Raw genomic sequence first — 27,831 nt, 5'->3', positions numbered from 1 at the left:
CTACTCCTCTCCATAGAGCAGCATTGGAGTGCCAAAGAGAGGGTAGACTTTGCTGTGGTCTGGTCCGTGAAGAAGCTTATACCACACTTGTTTAGGACTCACTTTAGACTTCAAACTGAGCACAGGTTTCTCATGGCTCATACAGATGAGAGGTGAGCACTGCAAACTGTTGAGGTGGTCCTCCCTCCTAGAGGGTATCGACTAACAGAGGAGGAACTTCCATGCCAGTGCAGAAGACCTTTGAATGTTTTTCCACTTTGATGTTGAGAACTACCGGGGAATAGGCCAGTTTCCCATTGCCTTTTGTGTGGAGGGGGCATGTGAAGAAATTCCTCTTTTTGTATGATGATCTCCCCCCCCCCCCCCCCCCCCGATTTTGTACAGATGCTCTACTTTTTCGACTCTCAAGTGCATTGTGCCATGCAGACCAGACCCCAGTGCATGTTCTCTGACCCCTCAAAGTGTATGCGCAATTGGCTAATCCATGATTGGCATGTTTTCCTTACCAATGAGTCCCTAATAGATGGTACTTTAATTACATTTATTGATTCTAAAAACTTTACAGCATTGACGTACAAGGCAGTTTGTTATGATGCAGTGCAATGAGAGTGCATTAAACAGTTTCAATAAGCTTTGTATCTTTAACCTACAAGGCAGTTTTTTATGAGGTGAAGCAATTGAAGCTATCTCCTTCTGTGGTTCAGTTCTGCCCTGTAAGCGCCCTAGTGCCCTCCATTTTGTCAGCAGGAGACGCGGAGTAAAGCAGGACGGTGGGGCCTTCCCCTGGTGTTCTAGTGTGGTCTGTAGAGTGCCCTAGATACTTTACTGTGTTCCTCCGCCCCCCCCCCATCCGCTCAGTCTCCTCTTTGCTCCCCTGTGCTAACCCAATGTGGTGTGATACAGTTGGATCCCATGAAGGGGTCATCGGAGAGCTCAGCACCATCTGGGGGGTTGGGATGGTTACCGAACGTGGGGCCAGTGAGTTTGTTAACCTTCTCCATTCATCATGCCAAGGTTTTTTCCGCATTGTCGTCTGTTCCTACTACTCGCAGCCTCTTCTCCTCCGCTATTGCCCATTCCTGCATATCTTCCTACCATTTGTGCTTCTCTGGGGGTGTGGTGCAGCCCAGTGTTTAGCTATGTGTATCCTCGCCAAGAAAAGTGGGTGCAAATCTTGTGTTGCTTTTTGGGAGTGGGATCAGTTCAAGCTGACAGTGTCTGGGTGTGAGTTCGTGTTTGGTTCCTGATATTCCCCTAATGTCTTGATCACCACTGACGAGTGACCACTCAGGGAAGAACGTCTCCAGGTCTTGTGTTTGAAGGCCGTTGGGGTGGTGTATATCGTGGACATCCCGCCTTGGCGCAGAGGGAAAAGTCTGTGAAGTCTCTTGGGTGTGAGATATGTGCAGTGTTGGAAGTGAAATTGTGTCACTTTGAATCTAGCTTTGCTTTCCACCCTACTTCACTTGTGCGCAGGCTCTTCTCCAATGCTTTTCTGTCAGTGGGTCTTTTAGATCTGCGTCAGGCCCCTAGTGGGTTGCTGTGGTGGTCTCTCTTCAGCACCACACAAAGGTGAGAGATCATGCCTGCTGGACCCAATGTCCAGCAGAAGGTGCAATGTCTGGGATTTCCAGAGGCTTTTGGGATATTTTTGCCTACTGCAACTATTGACATTGGCAGAGGTTAAATTGTCTACTTGTCTTCTCGAAGAGGATAAAGACCTCCCCACAGATACCGGCCTCTCTTATTTGGCACCCCTCTCTCTATTGTCTCACGTCCATCACATTGTGCATCTGCCCCAGAAGACTCAGCCACCATACCATTGATAGTGGGGCATATGGTGGGCGCTGTAAGACTTTGCTTGTCACCAGTTCCCATGACTGCATCACCTGCCGCACAATATGCAAGTAGTCCCTCTGGGCCTGGGAACCCCCCATGCGGTACCGAGTGAGGTCTGAGTACTCTTGGAGTCAGCTCAGCAACCGGTTTTCCCAATTCGATCCCTCTTCACACCACAGGGCTGCATATTGGATCCATGTAATATAGCAGTATATCAGGAATTCTCTGTGCCCAAGTCCAACTTTAGGACATCCAGCTCAACCCTGATCCTCTTTCCTGCCCATATTAATGATATTAGGATACTGTTTAGCTCTGCAAACGTGATTCAGGGTATTGCTCAGAAAGTGTTTTGGAAGATGTAAAGTCATCCTGGTAAAAGTACCATTTATTTTGCTCAGTGCCACCTTTCCCATGATCGAGAGTGACAGGGGGCCTGTAGGCTAAATGTCACTAGTGGGCTGCAGCACTTATTGTATCAGAAAAAACACACAAAATGGAGTGCCCCAACTATTGTATTGTAGAGTTTGTTCTCTTTGTCTCTTCTCTCCTCCTTTTATGAAGTACAGATAGTTCATTGGTGTCCGTATCAGTGTACTCTTCTCCAATATCAAAATAACATGGGCGCCGTGGTATGAAGCCTCAAAACAATTCCCTTTATTATTCTTCAATTCATCAAAGAAACTGCCTGGTCAATGTGTTTTGTCCTCCGAGAGGACTTCATCAGGGTTAATGTATTTCATTACAGCAATGTCACATCGACGTTCAAATGTAAGATGGATCATTTCTCAGTAAAATTCTTGGAACACTAGCATTGCTCCTTTTATTGTTGTAGGAAAATACCAGGTTACCACATATAAATATTATAGCTTAATATCCACACCCCATTGGGTTATGTAAGCTCAAACAGGATAATACAGCACACCACCACCATCACTGACCTGTTTCTCTTGTGGAACGTGCAGCTGTCTTTAGCCAGAACTACTCTTGCTTTGCGATTATTTGCTGCACTTATTGTGCCACCACTAGAGTGATACAGAAAAAACATTACCCTGTCCTTTTCCAAGTCGAAATCTTCTTTATTAAATTTATGAATCAACACTAAGATAGGCCTTAAAAGTCCCATAAAGCAAGGTGCAAGATATGAAAAAGAAGGATATGTTTATTTTATGTTTTACAAGTCCTGACAGTGTAAACTCCTCATTGTCGTTTTCACTCTAGCAAGGCTGATAGTCCCATTACCTAATATGGAGTTACACTTTTTTTTTTAAGGATATTTTTATTTGTATTTATTTCACATCGAGATATACAATACCACAGGAGAGCACATTGTATATTCACAAGCCAAAGGGTCAAACAGTGGTGATAGACATACAGATTAGAGCCCACTTGAGTGTCATCATACAGTTCCATAGTACCTAAAATTCCTAGTTACCGATCGGAGGGAGGGAGTTTCCCCGACTCCATTTGATCTCTTATCTAGTGGTTCGTGGGTATGAATCATCTGTCATCTCTCCCATTTCCAACCCATAGTGTCTCATCCAAGCGCATTTTAGCACATTTCTTGGGGCATCCTCTGGCTTTATAGGTTACCTGTTCTGCAACCATATACAGATCCATGCTCGCTCTCCACTCGTCGACCATAGGAAGGCCCGGAACACCCCACTTCTTGGCTATGTCTCTTTTAGCGACTACTAGGCCCAGGTGGCATAATTTGAGTTTTGGAAGTGGGAGGCCTACATATGAGGGAATTCCCAGTAGAATGTATTTGGGGTCCATGCAAAATTGTGTCTCTACAACATTGTTCCGCTCTGTTAATATCTGTAACGAGTATTTTTTAATGAGGTGGCAGTCCCAGAGTGTATAAAGGTGCCTCTTTCATTCTTACACTGTAGACAAATATGTGTTTCTGCTCTCCCCATTGCATGTCAGCGTGTCCAATCGAAATATGCCCATGCAGGATCTTAAATTGAATCAGGGGTAGTCGTAGCTTAATGGCTACCTCTCTGGGGCGCATTAGCGCCGTCTCCCAGTCAATGTCTTCTAAAACTCCAGTTGTAATTTCCCATTTGGATCTAAGTATTGTCAGCCTATCTGGGATGTTTTTAATTCGGGTTTTATATGTCCAAGAGACACCCTTTTCTGGTATTTCCCCTTGTAATAGCCTTCCCTCTAGTGGTGCAAATTCAGGAATACCGGAAATATCTCGCTTTTTGGCCTTCCATGCATGTTTTAACTGGAGGTATTTATATCTCTTGGTATTACTCAGTTGGTATTCTCGCTGGAGCGAGCTAAATTAGATCAAAGCAGCTTTCTCTAGGAAGTCTCCTAGTTTAGAAATCCCAATTGTGTGCCATTGCCTGAAGTCCTGAAGTTTGCTGATTTCTGGTAGTCTCATTCCCCCATAGTGGGATTTCTTACGTGTTTCTTTTATCCCATTTCATTTGTCGTTCCGCTCCTTTCGATGCCTCAGTTGTGCTCTGGTTTGCAGGTAATCGTTGCCGCAGCCCCACCCCCGTAAATGTAGTTAAGGTATGTGTGTGTCTGAAATTGAAGTCTTTCTAGGGCATAGATAGGATGGTCTCCTGGCATGTGTCCCATTCATTGATCATGACTAGGTGTGCCACCCTTTAATAAGGACGCATGTCTGGGAGAGCGATCCCTCCATTGTATTGGTTATGCCATAGTGTTTGAAGTGTCACTCTCGAATGTCCCCCATCCTATAGCAGTATTGTTTTGTATTGTAATTGCATTTATATAGCGGATACCACCCCTGATGAGGCGTTGAAGTGCTTTTTCGGCGAGTAGCACACTACTTTGAAACCCATAAAGAATTAGTGGTGAATTAGTATAGTGAAAATATGAAAGTAATTTGAGTGGTGGATATGTTAGTCAATTATTTGGATTGAGAAGGATAGTGGAGGATAGAAGAGGGAAAAAGGTTTGCCTTTATATAGCGCTTGCTACCCTTGATGGGGTGTTGAAGTGCTTTTTTGGCGAGTAGCATGCTACTCCGGAACCCATAAAAGATTAGTGGTGAATTAGTATAGTGAAATGTGAAATAAATTTGAGTGGTGGACATGTTAGTCTGTTATTTGGATAGTGGAGGGATAGAAGGGAAGGATATGATATATTATTATTATTATTATTTTATTTTTTTGGAGCTCATAGCAGTAGGAGGAGGCTTGGGGTGAGTAAAAGAGAGGTGGAGGGAGATGAGTAAAAGAGAGGTGGAGGAGGAAGAGTCAGGGGGAGGGTTTAGAAAGGCTTGTTTTGGGGGATCAGAATAGTAAAAGGAGATATGAGATAATGCAAGAAGGGATGGAGTAGGGAAGAGTCTCGAGAGGGTTATTTTGGAGATCATAGTAGTGGAATGGGGTTTTGGATGAATGAGAGAGTGGAGGTAATGGATATATTGACAGAGGTATAGAGTGAGAAATAGTTTAGTGCATTGGAAAAAGTAGTAGAAAGAGGTTTGAGATGAGTCAGAGTTGAGGTAGAGGATAAATTGAGAGCGGTATAGGGTGAAAAATAGGGTAGTGCATTGGATATGCTGAATTAGAAGAAAAGTAATAAATACGTAAAAGTAAAAACTATATAGACCCAAAAGTGATATAGATCCATAGGTACAGGGAAGGTATTTAGATGCATAAAGGGAGGTAGTATATGTAAATTAAAGATGCATTAAATAAACTCTGGCTTTCAAGTGTTGTACTTTAAATTACTTTTATTTATATATATATATATATTTTTGTAGATCAATAGTGAAGCAATTGTAGATAAATAGTTATGATAAAAAGATGTACTTGTTTATGCAGTCACGTATATACATGCTAAAAACATAGATTAATGTAACTCAGTAATATGTACATTTGTTAAGTAGAACTAATGAATATCTATATATAATTAAAAAATTAACATAATTATTCCACACGTTTATACAAAGCAATACACATATATAGCTACATATCTATAGTCCAAATAAATGCTTATATCCAGAGAGAGATGCTGTATATTTCTATCTGTTTGTGTATTGTGGTTATGTGGGCAGGAGCCAATTATTGAGTAGTTTTCTGAAGATAAGGTAGTTATCAGTGGATCTTATGTTTGGGGGAGAAGAGTTCCATAGCTTGGCTGCTTAAACAGAGAAAGGTGTGCCATCCATTGTTTTTTTCTTGTATTTTGAGATTTGATGCGAGATGCCACTCTAATGCGGAGGCTCCTTTGATGAATGTGTTGGTAATTTTATTCCTGATGAAGAGGGGTCCCGTTCCATGTATCGCTTTGTGAGTCATACAAAGCAGCTTGAACGTGAATCTTCTGGCAACAAGTGACCAATGCAGGGCTTTCAAGGCAGGGGAGATGTGGTCATGCGGTTTTATATGTAAGAGTAGTTTGGCAGCTGAGTTCTGAATCTGTTGTAGTCTTTTCTCTGGTGGTTAAAGGTGATCCATGGTAGAGGCTATTGGTGTAATCGAGTTTGGACAAAACAAGGGAGATGGTAGCTTGGACCTTGTGTGGAAATCCCAAATGGGGGAAGATTCATCGCAGAGTTTTTATAGTAATAACGCTTGACCTTACTAGTTAGTCCACTTGGGCATGCATTGATAGCTTGGAGCCCATGGTCATTCCGAGGTTTCTTACTTCCTTCGATATTTTATGTGGTGTTCCCAGATTATCAGCCATGCGGTGACCTGCTCATAATGTTTCCAATTGCTACACATTAGTATTTCTGTTTTGGAAGCATTCAATTTGAGATAGCTCCACGTCATCCATTGATCTACGGTTCTGAGACAACTGAAAATTGGTGAGTTTCCAATGTTTTTGGGGCATTGCAGTTGAAGGAGTATTTGCGTGTCATCTGCATAGTTATAGCATGTGAGGTGTAATTGATTGATCAGTGCTGGTAATGACTTCATCGAAATGTTGAAAAGCATGGACAAGATAATAAAGCCTTGAGGGACCCCTGCTTTTGTTAAGTACGGTTTGGATAAGAATGGTGAGTTATGGATGACATTAGTTCTGTTGCGAAAGTAGTATGCGATCCAGTCTAGAGCAGTCCCCTCTATGCCGGCTTCGTAGAGTCTTTGTATCAGAGTGTCATGGTCAACCGTGTCAAAGGCAGCCGAGATGTTTAAGAGAAGTAGTGCAGCAACCCCGTTGCAGCCAACTGTGTTCTTCAGGTCATCCCAGATGGCAAGGAGGGCAGACTCTGTGCCTCTTCCTGGACGGAATCCCGTTTGGAAGTCTGAAAGTATGGCATTTTCTTCAATGAATTGTGACATCTGGGTGAAAGCTGCTCTCTCTATAAGTTTTCCCAGGAAAGGTTCATTTGAAATCGTTCTGTAGTTGTCATGGTTCAGCGGGTCCAAGTTTGTTTTCTTCAGTAATGGGCGTATGTATGACTTTTTGAGTTCTTCTGGAAATATTCTGGTAGTTGAGGAGTTGTTGATGATTCTCCTTACTAGAGTGGCAGCAGAGGTTGTTTTTTAAAATGTATTTTTGTTGTTGTTTACACGCGTAGGAAAAAAAAATACAGAGCATAAACACATTACCTATTGACACATTATACCTAATTTCTAGATATACACAAAAGACCGGTTAACAAATCCATATTACATTTCATATTGGCAGATTGTGCCTGATTCCTTAATAAATTCATAAAAGAAATATTCTGCCCTTACATTATCGTAGATAGATAAGCATTTGATCACTGAGATAAATACAGTTTATAGCACCTTAATTATCTAAGAACCCCAAATTATAATCATAATCCAGCGAAACATCAATCAGCGAAAAGAAAAAGAGTTATAGCATATTCACATATTTACACCAAGGGGATTTCCAACATTGGTATCCATAAGTGCCTGTATTACCGAAGCCAGTCTGTTATAGGGGCCCACAATGTTTGTCCATTTTCTCGTCTGCTCCGTCCTTTTAATCGATACACTTAACTTTCTAAATTATATACAGCTACGAACCGTGAGCGCCAATTACAAAAAGTAGGGGGGTCAAGACTGATCCAGTTAGAAGTGATACAAAATCTAGCCCCGGCCATTGCCATAAAGACAAACCCAGTAACTGCGCGCGCAGTTCCCGTTCACCTCCACACCCAAAATGACCATGTCTGGAGAGCTAGATATGGGGAGCCCTAAAACTTTGGCCAGAAAAAATTCCAGATCCTGATAAAATATCATTAACCTAGGGCAAGAAAAAAACATGTGCACTGTATCTGCTAATAACGTCCCGCACCTATTACAGGAGCCACCCACACTCCCACCCCATTTGGCTATTTTTGCTGGTGTGTAATACAAATCAAAAATGGACATAAAATGTTGACCCTGGAGACTACCCGATAATAAAGTCTGATTTGCTACTTCGAGTGACAATTCAATATTGATCCCCTCCTTCCCAAATTTCCTTTCCCATTTATCGTTCTGATTGGCTAAACCATCAGGAAGGGATTCCAACAAAATCTGATAGATCCCCCTTATCCTGGATTTCCTGCAAATTAATCCAACTAATAATATCTTCCCATATTCTCCACCCGTGCATTGTTTTTTACTATCCAAGAAAGTACGGATCTGTAAGTATTTAAAACAAATCCCACTTGTCAAGACCATATTTCTCTTGCAAAAAAAAAAAAAAGATGCTAATTGGTCTTCCTGACCCAGATCCCCCACCATGCAGATCCCATGGTTGCTCCATCTTTGTATGATTTGATCTTGGTAAATTGGAGGTAAAACCTCAGAAGCCAAGAAGGGTGTATACCTATTGATATTATGAATTTTAAATCTACTATGCACCTTCCTCCAAACCATATAAGCTGCCTGCACTGTCTTAAACCTGTTTTTTGTTTTTGTAGTAACTAGGTTCTAGGATCTTAACCAGGCAGTGTTTAGCCTCCTCCCCCAAACCAATTTCATAAATAGTTCGGCTGAACGCCTCTGAGCACCGGCTCCTATCTGCAACCAAAAGTACCCCCGTATGTTGCAGCATACATGCCCAGTAATAAAACAAATAATTAGGGATGGCCCAGCCCCCGCGCATTCTAGGGAGGGTCAGCCACTTGGCCGCTCTCCTTGATCTGTGATAGCTCCACATAAACCTGGAGCACATAATTTCAATATTTTTAAACCATGGAACAGGAAAATCCAGAGGAATAGTCCTGAAGAGGTATAATATTTTTGGCAATACCATCATTTTGATGATGTTGCTTCGCCCATGCATAGACTGATGTAAGTGGTCTAATCTTTCCAACGTCTGATTTAGTTTTTTAATTATAGGACCTATATTTATAACTGGAATTTGATCAACCTCTACAGTTAGCTTAACCCCCAGATAAGTCACTACTGGCACGATTGGCAGATTCGGAAAAGACTCCCTAGCAGAATAAAGAATCTGAGTCTTATCGGTATTTAACTTATACCCTGTATGGATAGTATAGTGTTCAGCCTGATCTATAACTGCTAGATATGCCGACCTTATGTTGGATGTGAATATGGCGACATCGTCGGCATAGGCCAATATCTTATATTCAAAGCCATTAGCCCTGATAGGCTGAATATCGCCACATTGTTCGTATTTCTGCAGAAGGGGGTCAATATATAGCGAGAACAGAAGGGGGAACAGGGGCAGCCCTGCCTGGTGCCCCTGCTGATATTAATAATTTTGGACTCCTGTCCTTAAATCTGGACCCCTGCCACTGGTAACACATATAAAGCCTGGATTGCCTGAATAAATTCCTTAGCCATCCCCTTCCATTGGAGGACGGACCACAGGAACCGCCAGGAGATCGGCAGCAGAGGTTGTTAGGAGAATTGTCTTTAAGGTTTGTGGTGGACATGGGTTAGAAGGGCTGCTGGCAGGCCTGTTTGCTTTGACCAGCTCCATAAATTCATTGTGTGAAATGTGTTGGAAGGAACGGAGAGGCTGAGTTAGAGTATTCTTGGATTGTATGTTTGTAAAAGGGTTAGAGCTGATGCTTTGTCTCTTTTTAGGTCGAAGCCTGCATTGCAGCGCATGCGCTGCGGCAGGCGAGAGTTCTTGTAAACAAGAAGGGGCATGAAACCACGCCCCTTCTGCCATTGGCCGGCCTCGCGAAATGGAGGCCTGCCATTGGACAATGCCCCTGTTTTGATAATTTGTCCGCTATACTCCCTCCTTTTCAGGACTCCGTGACCTGACTTCTGGTGTCGCAAGCCGATTTCCAGAAACGTTGCTATAGCAACCACGAGGCAGGTCACGGAGGCCTGGAGGGGAGGGATTCAGTAGCTGTTCCCGCCCCCCCCCTTTTTTTTTTGTCCGTGCGGTTTTCTCTCATTGTTTCCTCGTTCTCCTTGCTGGAAGGAGGCATTTGATGGACCCTCCTCGTTATTTTAATATACCGCAAACGCAGACCACGCGACACACGGCTAAGTGTGCACACCACACATCAAGTGCACTTTGGAAACCGACAGATACCACAGGACACTCTCCTTTAAACTCTGCAGCATGTTAAGCCACATATCACGCTGTACACAAGGAGTAAACTTTCCAGTCGATAATGACCATGGCACATGCAGCGCCACCCAAATTCTGCAGTCAGCACCCCAGGTCCTCAGCCGAGTGTGCACGGTCAGCCCAGACCATGTGCACTGCGCAGTCCGAGAGAGTCCAGGGCATGCACCACGCCCCCTAACTCTGCAGCCAGCGACCTGGGTCCACAGCTGAGTGCACACTGAGTACTACGTCCGGTCAGACAGACAACATACTGGATCCAGCGTGCAGTGCAGGCAGCTGATCCAGCGGCCAGAGTCCAAGCTGTGTACAATTAGGGCGCACAGCACGACCGTCCAGTCCGAGACAGACCAGCCGCTCTCTCCGTACATCGTGCAGCCAGTTGGGCCGTGTGCACAGCACTGCCAGACAGTGCACACAGGAGATTGTATGTGATCAATGGACTTCGAGACGTCACAGCGCATCCAAGGCTGTGCACAGAGGAAGCGCAGGACTCCGGTTTGTATCCTGTACGATGCACAGTGACCGGGCACCACCAGCTGTGTGCAGCGGCCAGAGCACAGAGCAGGCTCCTCTATACCATGCCAGAGACCATCACCATGCACTTGCGGTGTACCGTGCATGGAGTGACAACACACCCTGTGAATGACCACGCAGTGCAGACTTCAGCAGGAGCGAGTGCAGTGATCACACGGTGAGCACTCAGTGAAATGCGCACAGGCCACTCTGTGCAACTTAGGAAGAGGTTGAGAGCAGTGTTCACAGAGCACACAGTGCAGCTCTGGAAAGGACCAGTACAGTGTACCCAGACCACACTTTAGCTCAGAAGAGGCCAGTGCAGTGTCCACAGACCACACCTTGGCTCAGGAAGAGGCAAGTGCAATGTGCATAGACCACATGGCGCGCCTCAGTGTGGAGCGTGGTGAGTGCGCCGGCAATCACACTCTGGGGTACGTCAAGAAGTCCTGCGCCCCATCTCTCGTGTCAAGCTCAGACAAATTACCCCCTTTGCAATGTCCAGTGCGCCGCGCCACTTTTATGTCCTCTTTATTTTCATTCTTAAAAGGAGCGGGCTCTGTTTCACCCACTCACCAGTTACCCGGATGGCCAGCTGGCCAGCTGCACGGCTCCGGTTAAATACCATCCTCGCAGAAGCTGCTAAATGTGCACTGTCGGGATGTTGCCCATTTTAGCCGCCCCTTTAATGTAACATTGTTTGCGACTGACCGTGCCCCAGCCCTCAGGCTGCCAGGGGCACTAAGCTGTCAGAGCGCTCCCCATCTCTCTGCGGGTCAGCCAGGCTCATCTGAGGCTTTTTAGCAGGCACTGAAGCGCGCGTTGCCTCTCGGGTCACACAGAGCGCAGCTCCCCAAGACTCAGCGGCAGCCCAAACCTTTTCAATAACCATGATGGGAAGACACAAAGATACCATGCAGTTGGGCTTGGGCATAAAGCGTGCTTAGGCAAGGGATGATAGTGATTGTAGTATACATGCATAAGGACATCTCAGAAAGGCTCCGAGCATATGACCTGGAAACTATCTTGTGTTGCAGATGAGCGAGAAAGCATGCAGACAGATACATAAGTGGCTGCTGAGTGGTTCAATACTGGTATGAAAAGAAGGAGAATGGATTGATGCATAATAATATGGATTGGAGATCCGAATGGTGTTCTACTATTTTATGTTGCTCTGGTGGTACATGGAAGGGTGGTTGGGTATACAGCTGAATAGATGTATGGATGGAAGGCTACAGGATCAAGCGTTTGGATAAGTGGATGAGTAGCTATGTCAATGATGAGTGACTGAACTGATGGATGAGGCGGACACTGGACAGTCTGCATTGTCCTACTGTTTTGTAGTTTGTGTTCTGTGCATTGCCTAGAGTTGTGTTTGCTCCATTGTATGACCTGACTGTGTTCTAGTCATTCCCCGGTGTTGTTCTTGGTCCATTGTATTGATGTGGTTGAAACAAAAATCAAAAGTAAAAAACATTATAATTTACACCTCCAGTAGCTCTAATATTCACAAATGCGAGACTGTTGCATTGCAAATGCTTGTTTAAGTATGAGTCCAACGTGTCTGCTTTGTCCGTGTAATGATTTGCCAGTTTGTCTTTGAACTCTTGAGTAATGGGATGACCTGCTTCTAGACAATTTGGTTTATGAAATTTATTGAGAATTTTACAGAATTCTTTATTTGCACATTATAGCATTTTGAATTCTGTATGATTAGTATTTTGTTTTTGCTTTTTTGATAGCTGACTTGTATAAACTGTTAATTTTCTGTAGGCGAAGTTTGTCTTGGTTGGAGGTTGTTTTGAGCCAGGCACATTGCAGCTTTCTAATTTGTTGTTTTATCTCTTTTATATCTGTATTTCTCCAAGGTGCTTGATTTCTTTTGTTCTGTTGTGTGTTTTTCAGTGGTATCGGGGTAGCAAAAGCTGCCTGTAGCCCTCATAAAGTTTTTTAACAGAATATATTGTTTCTAGATCTCTGCTGGATGTTAGTTGTGTTTCTAAGTGTTCCAAATTGAGTTTGTTCCACAGCTGATAGGTGGATGCATGTACGGTGGTTTTAGGTGTGTCGCTTAGTGTTGTTTTATGTTAGAAGGCAAGCAAATGGTGGTCTGACCATGTGACTGGAGTCATCTTTTGAAAGGTAACTATTTCTGTAATAGGTAAAATGACATCTAGGATTTATCCAGCGTTGTGTGTGGGTTCATGGACGATCTGATGCAGGTTCAGTGCTTCTAGGCCAGCAATGGCTGTTTTCGGATGGGGCATATTTAGTTTGTCAAACAAGATGTTAAGGTCACCCAGAACGCATAGGTTGGAGTGTAGTGTTATTTGGTTTGAAACTGTGTCTAGAAGTGCATCTGGGAATGTTGCCTTGCTAGGTGGGGTCTATAAAGGAGCAGGAAGTCACAGGAGGAAGGTGGTGTAGGATTGCATCCCGTGAAAAGAGCCTCATAACCTTTTATGGAGATGTCGTCAACTTTAGTGATATGAAATGTTTGTCTGAACACAACAGCTAGGCCACCTCCTTTTTTGCCTGTATGGTTTTGGGTGATCATTTGATATTGTTTGATAGCCTAGAAGAACTACTTAATGCAGGGCTGGAGCCACATTATCTCCCAACCATGATTCAGTTATGAATAGTATGTTTGGTTTTGAGTCATTGAGTAGGTCGTGTATGTGATGTTTTGTTCTTAGGGAGTGGTTGAGCATTTACTAGTAGACCATTTAGAGAATGTATTTTGGAGATAGTGTGACTTTGTTTTGTAGAGGAGTGAGGAGTATTTTGTGGGCTTGCAGCTGGTGTGTCATTAGTGTTTATATTAGGTATATGAGGATAGCAATTGTGTGGCTTTTCTGTATCGTGTTCTTTGTCCAGCAGGCTAAGAAGGCTTTTTGATGGGTCTGCGTGTGTAGGTGATAGAGACGGTGTTTGTGAGTGAGTTGGTGTGCAGTGTTGTTTTTGTACTGTAACCTTGTTGTGCAGTAGACATGGAGAAGCACAGTGAGGTGTGACACATTTCTTATTTTGTTTGCGTCTGTTTAGGGTAGAAGGTGTATGAGGTAGGGGTGGCTGTGCAGCATGCGGGCCATGTAGTAAGGTTCTAAATTGTTCTATGGATGAGAGGCACTAAAAGAGAGTTTCTGTGATGCTGTATAAGTGTTGGGTGTAGTGGAAGAGAGAAAGCTTGGTCTTGGAATTTTTTCATTTGTGTAATTTGAAAGGTGGGTATATGTTTATAGTTTGTGATGGTAAGTATTATGAAGTGTTGCACTTGAGAGATTTTGTTGTGCTGGTGTGGATGCTGATGTATTTGAAAGCAGGAAAAAAAACATTTCGCTAAACTACTGTAAAATTTCAGGTACCTTTTCTTTGCAGCATCATTTAGTAACATGCGTTGATGCATGCTGGTATTTCCCCAAACTATTTATAATGGATAATTGGTGTAACCAGTTTCAATAAGATTATGGGAAACAAAAATTAATAAGCATTGTCGAAGCTAGGGGTTCTGAAATTGGTGGTCAGCTTTTTATTTTTGTCAATTTTTGAATTGTTTTGGTATGGTTTTTGGTAAAACCTTATTGGTGTGGGAGCTCCTGGGCCCTCACCATTATAACAAACAATGTCAAAAGCAAAAATTGTTTTTGGTCTCAAAAAGCACACAGTGCCACAGTAGTTACTGGCACTGAACAAAACTTTGTGTGCCAATATGCTCTTTGTGAAAGAGCAGGATGCTGTCACTCTCAGTGAAGCCAGCCGATACAGAGAGAGAGGGACATAATTTTAATAAAAGCAAAAGGGCATGGTCAATGCCCGACCAAATCAGGGCCCAATTATTTATTTTTAAGTCGCAAAAGTGCACCCATGGTATATGCCCTTTATATGGCTTTTGTGAATTCCTAAGAATTTACAGAAGTAGGACAAGAAATAGTACCCCTAGAAAATATTTGTGAACTGTATTTTAGCATGTGCAAATGTACATGTGTAGATTTGCTCATGCGAAAATATGAATGTTTGCAAGTTCACTTTCCCTCCAACCACGTTTTTCACAACTCTGGAAGAATATTTACGTCTGCCATTGTCAGGAGTAAATTTCCAACATTTCTCAGTATGGGAAAAGATTAGAGAAGTGTTGTTGAAAACCCTTTAAACATGCAAGTTAGTAGGTTTGCATAGACTCTAAAGGACATTCTAACGCTAGAAGTATTGCTTACCACTACCTGCAGCCCCAGTATGTAGATCTGCGAAAACTTGGCAACATAAGGGGATTTCAAGTATTCAAACACTACTATGGTATGAGCCCTGGCATAATCAGAGAGGCTATATCAGAGCTCCTATATAATGAGACGGTTGGCATAATTTGTCTCCGCATTACATGGCACCAAAGGGACAAGTGGGTTTTGTTCCAGGACAGGTGGATTTATGAAGCAACCTGCCCAATGGACAAGTAGATATTTTATTAAATTACACATCCCTGCACTGTGTGTAAGAGGGGATAATGTAGAGTTGTGAGTGTTTGTGTTGGACTTGTTTGCTGCAAGAGGTATGTGCGGTGCAGTTTAGTGTAAGTGTTGTGCGGTTGTCTTATTTTGGTTGAAAGAAGAGGAGGATGTTGGTTGGAGAAATGATGGAAGGCTGAGTATAGGTCTATTATTGACAAACTGTTAGGTATAATTAGAGCAGGGAGTGTGTGTTTGGTTGGGATATAGTTCAGTGTGGTGGGGATTTGGGTTGTGTTAGTGATGAGTGGATTAGTTAGTGGTATGGGATAGAGCTGTGTACTGTGTGTAGGTGATGGTGTAATTGTGTGGTAGCTGGGATAGAAGGGTGTATAGGTGTGGTTGTGTGGTTTTGTAGGGGGTGCTGTGACATAGAACTTTGTATGGGGTTGGTGTGTAGTAAATAAGTTGAGTACATGTGCTGTAAGTGTGTTACTCTGGTTGTGGATATGGTTGTTGTAGAGTGGGTGCTGGTGTATGTAAAATTGGGCAGAATTTCTGGCCCTAGTCCCGAACAGGCTCAAACAGGCACTCACCCATGTCCTCTCCAACCTTGCCTCAAAGCCCTGGCCTTATATAGTCCTAGTAATCAGGTGACCCCTTCAGCCAATGTAAACCCTAACACCAACACATCACAATGCTAGCCCTAAACCCTAGAACCAATAGGAGACCAAGACCTTCCAACCAATCATAGCCCTAGTCCAAGCACTCAATCAAACACAAAACCCTAAACCATACATCCAATAGAAAACCTAACCTCAGCCTCAACACTATTCCTAGCAACCAATCACACAGAAAACCCTAAGCCCTACGTCCAATAGAATGCTCAGCCCAGGAACCAATCAGAAACCCTAAAACCTAAAGTATGCGCAGATCGTCGTCTATTGCTTTGAAGATTACCTCTGATATTTTACTGAATGTGTTCTGCATAATAATATATAGTATTTTGGGAGTGTATTAATTTTATGCATGACTGCTCTACCTTGCAGCGTTAGGGGAAGTCTCTTCCACCTTTCGATGTCTTCACGGAATTCTGTGAGTATCCGTCTGATGTGGTTAAGACTGGTTCTGTTGTTATTTTTTTTTTTTATTTATAAAGATTTTATTAAAAACCAAAGACAAAATTACAATACGTATTGATGCATACATGTTTCGATAGCATACTCCATATAGAGTCACGCATTTTACAAGGCAGTATTGCTGGAGTAGTATAGTTAAAGGTGAAAAAGAAGAGGGGAAAAGGAAGAAATAACTGGGAAAGAAACAAAGAAAAGTACGATAACTAACCCCAACATAGGGGGTAAACCAGTGCAGCACAACAACAAAAAACTGTAATTACAAGCCAGATGCTATGTCAAGCATCCCATTTCCAGCTGGGTGGGCAGCAGCATAGGAGTACAGTAATTAACAGCACAATATTCTAACATCTCAGATTACCAAACCCAATAGCCGCAATTATGGCTTAGCTATCCTTTGCACAAGCCGACACATTTAGCGTACTGTGATAACCCCATAGGGTTCTGTTGCATTGACATTTAGTGGGACCCGAGCCCGATCCTGGAAGGGACCCCAGATATCTTGAGGTCTGGAAGCAGCTGGCATCAGCTCTCAGAATGTTTCCAGCTGCTCCTGACAGTGTGTAACATCAGCATCAGCAATCCAAGATTCGGTGTCCCTGCTCTCTCCCAGGCCATAGCTACCCGCCTCTTCGCCAGCAATAGTAACATCGCCAGTAGAAGTCTAGGCTCCGCAGGAATATCGTTCGTATAACCTAGTATGCCCATGAGGGGTGAGGGTTCCAATCTAGTGTCCATTCACTAAGGTAAAAATCTCCCACCAGTATTGTGCTATCCTGGGGCAATGCCATGCTAAGTGTAAGAAAGGCGCTTGTGGAGAATTGCATCTCCTGCAGCTAGCATCTTCGCGCAGGCCCATACGGTAGAGCAGCGCTGGAATTCTGTAATACCTGTGCAGAAATGTTAAATGAATTAAACGTAGCTTGTAGTTCAAGAGAGCATTTCTAGCTGGCCACAACAGAATTTCCATTGTTCCTTCATCAAGGGCCAAAGTAATTCCTCATTCCAGCCCTCAACTGATTTATGTTTGGCAATTGGGAAAGAGACTTGCGTGGTGTTGTATAATCTGGTTATGAGCTTAAGCTGGGATGAGTTGGCTAGTACATACTCTAGTGCTGGCAGTGTAGGCTTGGGGAGTAGGAAAGGATCTATGCAGTTTATGGCAGTTGGTCCTGATTCTATAATATAAGAGCAGGTGTGAGAAGTGTGACTGATCAGTCCCCTGCATTGCTGGAGGGGGGATAAAATTAGCCCCTTGGTATAGATTGGTGAAGGTCCTCCATCCCAAAGACTGGTTTTGTTATTAATGGTTATATACAAGCCTAGGTATTGGAATCCCTCTACAGAGACTCGTAGTTGCCCCAATGTCTCATAACTCCAGGTTCCCCCTACTGGACTTATCCCAGTGTATGTTATATCACGCTTGTTCACCTTGCCCTTTGAATATTTGCAGTATTCGGGGAGTGTCGTGATTGGGTCTGTAGCGTATAAGAGTATATCGTCAGCATAGAGGGAGATCCGATCATGCACGCCAATGGTTCCAATACTAAAGAGAACCGCAGGGGGGACAGCAGGCATCACTGTCTGGTTTCCCTCTCCACCGGGAAGCCTGATGACAGCGCTCTGTTCACTCGAACCCTAGCTTTAGGGTTAGTGTATAACAACTCCACCCAGGCCATGAAGGTGGGACCATATCCAGACGATCTCAGGGCCTGTCGCATAAATGCCCAGTGTACGAAACATGAAATGCCTTCTCGGCGTCTAAGAAAAAAACACTTTTGGGGTGGATCTGTTTCACCGTGTGTAGCCAATTAGCCAGCTTGCGGAGATTGTATCTCGTCACTCGTCCTGGCATAAAGCCTGATTGTATACAAGGGAACCTTACCCAGTGTAAGGTTAAATCTCGTGCACTCCACAGGCGTCCAAACACGCTGAATATTTTGAAAATGAAGTAAATAGAGTTTTCTTCAAAGTTGAAATCAAATTTGAATTCTGTCAGTGTAGAACATCATATTACGTCATATGATCAAGAGTCAGTAGTATCTCATTTCAATGATGAAGACATGTAAATTAATTGTGTTCAATTTATCAACATGATCTCGAGGGTTACGTAAGTGCGTTATATCCCCTATGCATTTCGAGCATAGCTCTTCTTCAGGGGGAAATCTACAATGAAGCAAACAAAGCAAGCATGTATTGCTATCCTAAGGAAAACTGGAATGCAAAAGAAAGGTATGTACATCACGCGAATACAGTGTTAAATCCAGTGATTATGCTGAAGAAACGCGGTGTAAAAAGGGAAAAACGTGATCAGAATAGCCCAATTAAAATGAAAAGTAACAGTCTGGAAAGATTCTAAATGGAAGGAGTCAACGTGACTGGTGTAGAAAATCCGAATCCAAGAACGTGCATGAAGCGGAAACAAACAGTACGACTCAGCTGGGGTGCTGAGACCGTGTCTGAGGGGCGTGATAAGGGTCGTATAATATGAGTGTCCCCGTGAAAGAGGTCGAGTATCTATCAGTGATAGTGAGGCTATTCTAAGATAAACACCAGTGCAGCTCAGCACTTACCTTCTCGTAACTTTGAAAACAGATATAAAGCCTGATTGGTCATTGTGTACGAGGGCTGTGATCACCCTCAAGAGGTGTGCGGCCAGTACAGAGGCAAGGATCTTAGTTTCTATATAAAGCAGTGAGATTGGTCTGTATGATCCACAGTCCGTGGCAGGTTTCCTGGGCTTGTTTATTACCACAATCGTTGTGCTGCACATGTCCGGTTGGAGCTTCCCCTCTGTCCATGCCGCAAGATACATATTCAGAAGGTGTGGACCCCACACGGCTGCGTTCCTTTAAAAAAATTCTGCTGGCAGCCCATTGGACCCAGGAGTTTTCTGACTTTTTGTTTGCCTATGATGGCATCCATAACCTCTGTCAGGGTGAGATCTGAGTCTAAGGCCAACCTATCTTCGTCAGGGAGAGTGGGGATGTCAATGGTACTAAGGTAACTGCCAATTTGAGGGTCTTCTACTAACTTCCTAGCTTTATAGAAGTCAGAGTAATAGCATGCAAATGCCCCAGCAATATGTCTCCTATTTCCTGTATCTCTACTACCTACCTCGTTTCCCTTTTTTTCTTACCCAGCCATGCTAACAACCTCCCTGCCCTGTCTCCAGTCTCATAGAGACAGTGATGTGTGGCCAGGATCTAGGGTTTGCCTCCTGGCTGGCCAGTGCTCGTTATTCTTTGCGAGTGATTGCTATTTGACGAAGTATCAGTGGATTAGCTGTCTAGTCTATGTGACCTTCCAGATCTAACAATTTTTGTTCCAGAGCCTCCATCTCTTTCTTTTTCTTGTGTGCTATGATGTTTTGTTCCCTGTCTCGAAGTACCATCTTGTATGCTTCCCATAAGGTGACCGCCGAAGGTACCAAGCCTTCGTTTTCACAGAAGTACATCTGAGTTAGTTTGGATCTCTTTTGCCACTGCATGGGCCCGTAGGTCCCAGGCGTGTAGCCTCCATCCCTGGTGCTGTCCCAGCGATTTCACTCCCACCGTCAACCAGAGAGGTGAGGGGTCTGATAGTCCTCTAGCTGGGTATTCTGCCCTGTCTAACCTCTTTATCTCTCCTGCATGTGCAAAGAGGTAATCAAGTCCTTAGAATACTTTATGTGCTCCTGAGTAAAAGGAGTATGGCGTTACAATGGGAGTTATCTACGCCAGAGGTCAGAGAGTCCTATGGTATGCATAAAGTCTGCCAGTGGTGTCTTCCCGTATGGTCCGGTGGTTGTGCTTGTACGGTCTATCAGAGGATTTACTACATCATTAAAGTCCCACCACTATTCTGTGCGTTGAGGGTCTGGACTCTTGGATTATCCTTGCCACTTTGCAGAGAGTTTGTTTTTGCAGTCTTGGGGGTGCGTATACACTAATTGGGGTTAAGTGTCTCCGACCCCAGAGCCCCTGTACTGCGACATATGTCCCGTTGGGGTCTATCTAGGTTTTATCAATATGGAACTGAGTTGTGTTCTTTACTAATATTGCGACCCCTCTAGCTCCAGATGTGAATCCTGTGTCTGCAAGAGTGTTGTAAATCCCTTTCCCTAAAAAGGCACATTGTGTGCCTCCAAGTGTTTCTTGCAGTAAGATGATATCAAGTTTAAGCTTTTTGAAATATCTGGCCATCAGCCCTCTCTTAATTTTACTCCCGGGTCCGTTGACATTCCATGTCAGCACTGAGTATTTCCCGCACCTCGCTAGTACAGATAATGTCTATGTGCTGGTCCTGTTCTGCCTTGTGTCGTATCCAGTGACCCATCTCGTTGCTTTTGTTCTTAATGTTTCTCTTTCCCCCTGCTGGTGATCTAAATACATTTCGTTGATAAGCCCAATGTTTCCAATCCCAAAGCAAACCCCCTCCCACACTCTCACCGCCCACACACTTTCCCCAACTGGTCAACATGACAACTGTGATGTAGGTCTAGTCTGAGAGGTTTGTGTCCCCACCCCCACCCTTGTTAACTCCTACTATGATCCTTGAAAGTGATCCTTACTCTAATATAAGCACCAATGCGGTGTAACTTGTAAATTGCTGCCAGCAGGCCCACACATCTCAATCTTCTTCGCCGCCTTACTGTTGTTGTTGTTGTGGTGGTATCTCCATGGCATTGTCTTCTGGTGTTGGTTCTTCTATGCGTGTAATCGATTGTAGTAATAGGTGATCGCTATCTGTTCCTGCTGAGTGTTCTTGCTCGGATGGGTCCGAGGAGGGCGCCTCCTCGTTGTTTGTGGCCCTTCAGTCTCTGAGTCCATATTGCCAGCCCAAGTTTCCAGGTGTGGTTCCAGTCTTAAAGGTGTTCCCTGACGTCTGTTGTGTAGTTGAGTGTGACAGTGCATCATTTTTAGGGCTCGCCTGCTGATGCGCATGCGCATAGCTGGCGAGCTATATTGTAGCTTAAACAGAGCTTATCCATCTCGGCGATTTGTTGCAGTGCCCGAGGAAAAAAAGCTCAATGCGCAAGCGCATTGGCAAAAAGCACGTGCACAATAAAGCCACCAGGCATCTCAAGCTTCCCCCAGCCGGCATTTCTCCTCCCCTAATTATTCACTGAACAGCCGGCCAGCACATCAAAGGCTGTTGCCGTGACTCGCATTTCTCCTCCCTCCTCCCCTTTCACTGCCCAGGCACGGCTACATTTGTTTGTTTCTAGACACTTGTTTTGCTTTCTGGCTACTGACCATTAATACGCGTTTGCAGACACAACAATAACGTGGGACATCCATTGTAACACACCATGAAACGTTACAAATAAATATGCACCGAACATTTCACGTGTTACCAGTAAACATGCCCGAGGCCCCAGCCAAGCACAAGCCACATGGAGACATCCTCCTAAGTTGTTGTTTCCCCTCTAACCTGAATCACTTTTATGCGTAACTCCAATAAAAGAGAACCTTAAGGAAAAGACAGTACTTTTGTTAACAAAAGATCTTAAATATTGTTTGCAGGGTCAATATTTGTAAGACATTATGATGGCCTCATCGCCGCATTTTTTACGATTTGCATTTGGTTACTATTTAAAGCCGATCTCATAGTTCTTTTATATTTTAAAAACAACATTAATTGTTACTCACACACAACGGTAATTTTTAGAAATGTTTTTTTTTATAGTAATTTTGTTACGTGTTTCAAACATTACACACTACACTAGTTGATTGTCTCTCTCCTCTGTTTTCCCTATCTAATTCTGGCAGTACTTACATAACTTTCTTTATTTATATGTTTTTGGGGACAATCAATTTACTATCACCCCTTCATCGGAATTGCTAGCACAAACATGGAATTGCTCGATATTGCCTTCTTTGTCTCAGTGTCTTACGCTCTACAATTTTCAAGATGTACATCTTTTCTTTAGAATGTCAAACAATCACAGAATCACTGTTTTTTTATCGATACATCCTTTCTTTTCGTTACACACTTTGGTTGAGAGTGTTTTTTTTTTAAGGCTTTTGAAAAGGGAAAAATAACTCTCACCCCTCCCATCTTCCCTCTCTCCTCAACCTCCCCTCCTCCCTCTCTTCTCACTCACCCCTCTCTCTCTCCCCTTTCTCCCCTCTCCTCTCACTCTTCCCTCTCCCCTTCCTCTCCCTCTCTACCCTCACACCTTCCCTCATTCCTCACCTCTCCTCTCTCTCCTCACTCTCATCTCCTCCCACTCTCCATACTCCCACCTCTCTATACTCACTCTCCCCGCACTCTCTCCCCTTTCTCACCTCTCCTCTCTCTCCACTCTCCTCCCTCTATCCTCTCCCCCTCTCTCATCACTCTCCCCTCTCTCTCCTCACTCTCCCCCTTTCACCCCTCCCTCTCTACTCTCCCTCTACCCACTCTCCCCACTCTCCCCTCTCCTCACTCTCCCCTCTCCCCTCACCATTCTCCACTCTACCCTCCCCTCACTCCCCCCTCCTCTCACTCGCCCCTCCTCTCACTCGCCCTTCCCCTCACTCTCCCCTCCCCCTCCCCTCGCCTCACTCTCCCTTCTCCTCACTCTCCCTTCTCCTCACTCTCCCCTCTCCTCACTCTCCCCTCTCATCACCCTCCCCTCTCTCCCCTCTCATCACCCTCCCCTCTCTCCCCTCTCACCAGTCTCCCCTCTCACCAGTCTCCTCTCCCCTCCCCTCACTCTCCCCTCCCCTCACTCTCCCCTCCCCTCACTCTCCCCTCCCCTCACTCTCCCCTCCCCTCACTCTCCCCTCTCCTCACTCTCCCTTTCCCTCACTCTCCCCTCTCATCAGTCTCCCCTCCCCTCCCCCCTCTCCTCACTCTCCCCTCCCCCTCTCTCCCCTCTCCTCACTTTCTCCCCTCTCCTCACTTTCTCCCCTCTCCTCACCACTCTGCCCTCTCCTCACCACTCTGCCCTCTCCTCACCACCACTCTGCCCTCTCCTCACCACCACTCTGCCCTCTCCTCACCACCACTCTGCCCTCTCCTCACCACTCTGCCCTCTCCTCACCACTCTGCCCTCTCCTCACCACTCTGCCCTCTCCTCACCACTCTGCCCTCTCCTCACCACTCTGCCCTCTCACCACCACTCTGCCCTCCCACCACCACTCTCCCCTCTCACCACCACTCTCCCCTCTCACCACCACTCTCCCCTCTCACCACCACTTTTCCCTCTCACCACTCTCCCCTCTCCCCTCTCACCACTCTCCCCTCTCCCCTCTCACCACCCTCCCCTCTCCCCTCTCACCACTCTCCCCTCTCACCACTCACCCCTCTCCCCTCTCTCTCACCCCCCTCACCAGTCTCCCCTCTCACCTCCCACAACTCTCCCCACTCTCCCCTCTCACCATCATTCTCCGCTCCCCTCCGCTCCCCTCCCCACTCTTTTTCCCCTCTCTCCTCACTCTCCCATCACTTCCCCCCTCTATCCCCACTCTACCCTCCCTCTCCCTCTCACCACTCTCCCCTCTCACCACTCACACTCTCCCCTCTCACCACACTCCCCTATACCCACTCTCTTCTCTCTCACCCCCCCTCATCAGTCTCCCCACTCTCCCCTCTCACCATCACTCTCCCCTCCCCTCTCTTTTTCCCCTCTCCCCTCACTCTCCCATCACTTTCCGCTCCCCCCTCTATCCCCACTCTACCCTCTCTCTCCCCTCCCTCTCTACCCTACCCTCCCCTTTTCCCCCTCTCCTCACTCTCCCCTCCCCCCTCTCTCTCCTCACTCTCTCTCCCTAATCCCCTCTCCTCTCCTCTCACCTCCCTCTCTAACTCGGGGACACCACCACATCACTCGGGGACACCACCACATCACTCTGGGACACCACCACATCACTCGGGGACACCACCACATCACTCAGGGACACCACTCAAGGACACCACCACATCACTCAGGGACACCACCAGGGACACCACTCAGGGACACCACCACATCACTCAGGGACACCACCACATCACTCAGGGACACCACCACATCACTCTGGGACACCACCACATCACTCTGGGACACTACCACATCACTCTGGGACACTACCACATCACTCTGGGACACCACCACATCACTCTGGGACACCACCACATCACTCTGGGACACCACCACATCACTCTGGGACACCACCACATCACTCTGGGACACCACCACATCACTCGGGGACACCACCACATCACTCAGGGACACCACTCAAGGACACCACCACATCACTCAGGGACACCACCAAGGACACCACTCAGGGACACCACCACATCACTCAGGGACACCACCAAGGACACCACTCAGGGACACCACCACATCACTCAGGGACACCACCACATCACTCAGACACACCACTCAAGGACACCACCACATCACTCAGGGACACCACCAAGGACACCACCACATCACTCAGGGACACCACCACATCACTCAGGGACACCACTCAGGGACACCACCACATCACTCAGGGACACCACCACATCACTCAGGGACACCACCACATCACTCAGGGACACCACCACATCACTCAGGGACACCACCACATCACTCAGGGACACCACCACATCACTCAGGGACACCACCACATCACTCAGGGGACACCACCACATCACTCAGGGGACACCACCACATCACTCTGGGACACCACCACATCACTCTGGGACACCACCACATCACTCTGGGACACCACCACATCACTCTGGGACACCACCACATCACTCTGGGACACCACCACATCACTCTGGGACACCACCACATCACTCTGGGACACCACCACATCACTCTGGGACACCACCACATCACTCTGGGACACCACCAAGGACACCACCACATCACTCAGGGACACCACCACATCACTCAGGGACACCACTCAGGGACACCACCACATCACTCAGGGACACCACCACATCACTCAGGGACACCACCACATCACTCAGGGACACCACCAAGGACACCACTCAGGGACACCACCACATCACTCAGGGACACCACCAAGGACACCACTCAGGGACACCACCACATCACTCAGGGACACCACCACATCACTCAGACACACCACTCAAGGACACCACCACATCACTCAGGGACACCACCAAGGACACCACCACATCACTCAGGGACACCACCACATCACTCAGGGACACCACTCAGGGACACCACCACATCACTCAGGGACACCACCACATCACTCAGGGACACCACCACATCACTCAGGGACACCACCACATCACTCAGGGACACCACCACATCACTCAGGGACACCACCACATCACTCAGGGACACCACCACATCACTCAGGGACACCACCACATCACTCAGGGACACCACCACATCACTCAGGGGACACCACCACATCACTCAGGGGACACCACCACATCACTCAGGGGACACCACCACATCACTCAGGGACACCACCACATCACTCAGGGACACCACCACATCACTCAAGGACACCACCACATCACTCAGGCACACCACTCAAGGACACCACCACATCACTCTGGGACACCACCACATCACTCTGGGACACCACCACATCACTCTGGGACACCACCACATCACTCTGGGACACCACCACATCACTCTGGGACACCACCACATCACTCTGGGACACCACCACATCACTCTGGGACACCACCACATCACTCTGGGACACCACCACATCACTCTGGGACACCACCACATCACTCTGGGACACCACCACATCACTCTGGGACACCACCACATCACTCTGGGACACCACCACATCACTCTGGGACACCACCACATCACTCTGGGACACCACCACATCACTCTGGGACACCACCACATCACTCAGGGACACCACCACATCACTCAGGGACACCACTCAGGGACACCACCACATCACTCGGGGACACCACCACATCACTCGGGGACACCACAACATCACTCGGGGACACCACAACATCACTCGGGCACTTGTGATTTTAGTCACAATAAAATACACTGAACATAATCTTCACAAAAGTTATTTACAAAAGTTTAAGCTATTTCCATTATAAATTACAATAACATTTATTTGAGTACTACTGATTAAAAAAATAGAAGCCATTGTTATTTGTATTATCAATACATGTAAGTCACATAAATACAACACATATTGCATTAGAAATGCTATAGGTGTCACAAATGCGAAAGTTATAACTATTGACATTGTTAATGACAAACATATTAATTTCGCTATTTTCGAAACCAAAATATTTATACTAAGTTTAGTTTTGTCCTTTTTTACATGTATTGATGTGCAAACTCACAATTTTGTGATAAATTTAAAAAATAATTGATAGTGACCGAATGTTATTTTAAATATTTAATGGTAAAAGTTTTTACAGGTAAAAAAGGACAAAAGTAAAAATGTAACTTTACTATTGCTATAAATGTAACATTTGGTACATTTATAACTATTCACTTTACAAAAACAAATTTAAAACTTTTATAATTTGAAAAAATATAAAAGAAAAAAAAAATTGAAACACCAAAACGTTAAACTTTTCTATTGCGAGACCTATTGCATTTTCAATGCTTGTTTCTCCCTGTTGCTTAGGCCTAACATTCTTTGAGACCGCAGATCAGGAAATCTCCGTTGAATCCCGTCCCCTCTTCGGTGGTGGGCGCTCTTCGACCCATGTTAATGCTTCTTTTGCCGTTTGGAAGAACAGAGTCTTCCCTTGGAAGATCACTTTAAGTTTGGCTTGGAAGAGTAACCTGTATTGGATCTGCAGGACTCTCATCTTTTCTTTGACAGAGTTGAAGGTGCATCGTTGCCTCTCGACTTCCCGAGAGTAGTCCTTAAACGCCATTATTTTGGCATTGGCATGTCTAGATTCACCTTTCTGTCTTCACTTTCTGAGTATCAGGTCGCGATTCTGGAAGTTATGGAAACAAGACGTCGGGGCTGTGGGGGAGGCCCGGGCGGCAGTTTAGTGTTAGGTATTCTATATGCCCGTTCTATGATGAAGCAAGTCGAGAACTGAGCCGTTGGCAGGGAGTCTCTTAGCCATGTGGACAGGAATCGCTCCATGTCCAAACCCTCCGATCCATCCAGGAAGCCAATGAAGCGTAGGTTGTTCCTGCGTGCTCGATTTTGTGCATTATTAATCTTCCATGCACCTTCTCTAAAGTCGGCCGTCAGTCCCGAGACTTCTTTGCGTAGTGTATGCGACGTGTCTTCAACTTCAGATATATACTATTTACACCCTGTGTTACTCTCTCAGAAACATTGTGTAGAGCTTGCCTCAGGAGGGTCACCTCCGAGTGTATCTCTGACATTTTCTCCTCCAGTATCTCGCTTCAGGCATGAATTGCCTGCTTAAGGGCTATGTTATCTGGTGACTCTATTGCTTTTCCTTCTATGCCTAGGATGGGTGGCATCGCCTTTGTGTATCTTTCCCTGTTTTGTTGGTTTAGG

At 45.5% G+C, this 27,831-nt stretch overlaps 1 protein-coding gene across 1 annotated transcript in view; it reads left to right on the top strand.

The window, feature by feature from the left end:
* COP1 (COP1 E3 ubiquitin ligase) overlaps positions 1-27,831 on the top strand; it is a 922,999-nt gene that overhangs the window by 19,129 nt on the left and 876,039 nt on the right. The window lies entirely within an intron of this gene.

Source organism: Lissotriton helveticus, chromosome 1_1, assembly GCF_964261635.1.
Source record: "Lissotriton helveticus chromosome 1_1, aLisHel1.1, whole genome shotgun sequence".
In the NCBI taxonomy this organism is placed as follows: domain Eukaryota; kingdom Metazoa; phylum Chordata; class Amphibia; order Caudata; family Salamandridae; genus Lissotriton; species Lissotriton helveticus.
This window is presented reverse-complemented; position numbering and strand designations above follow the sequence as displayed.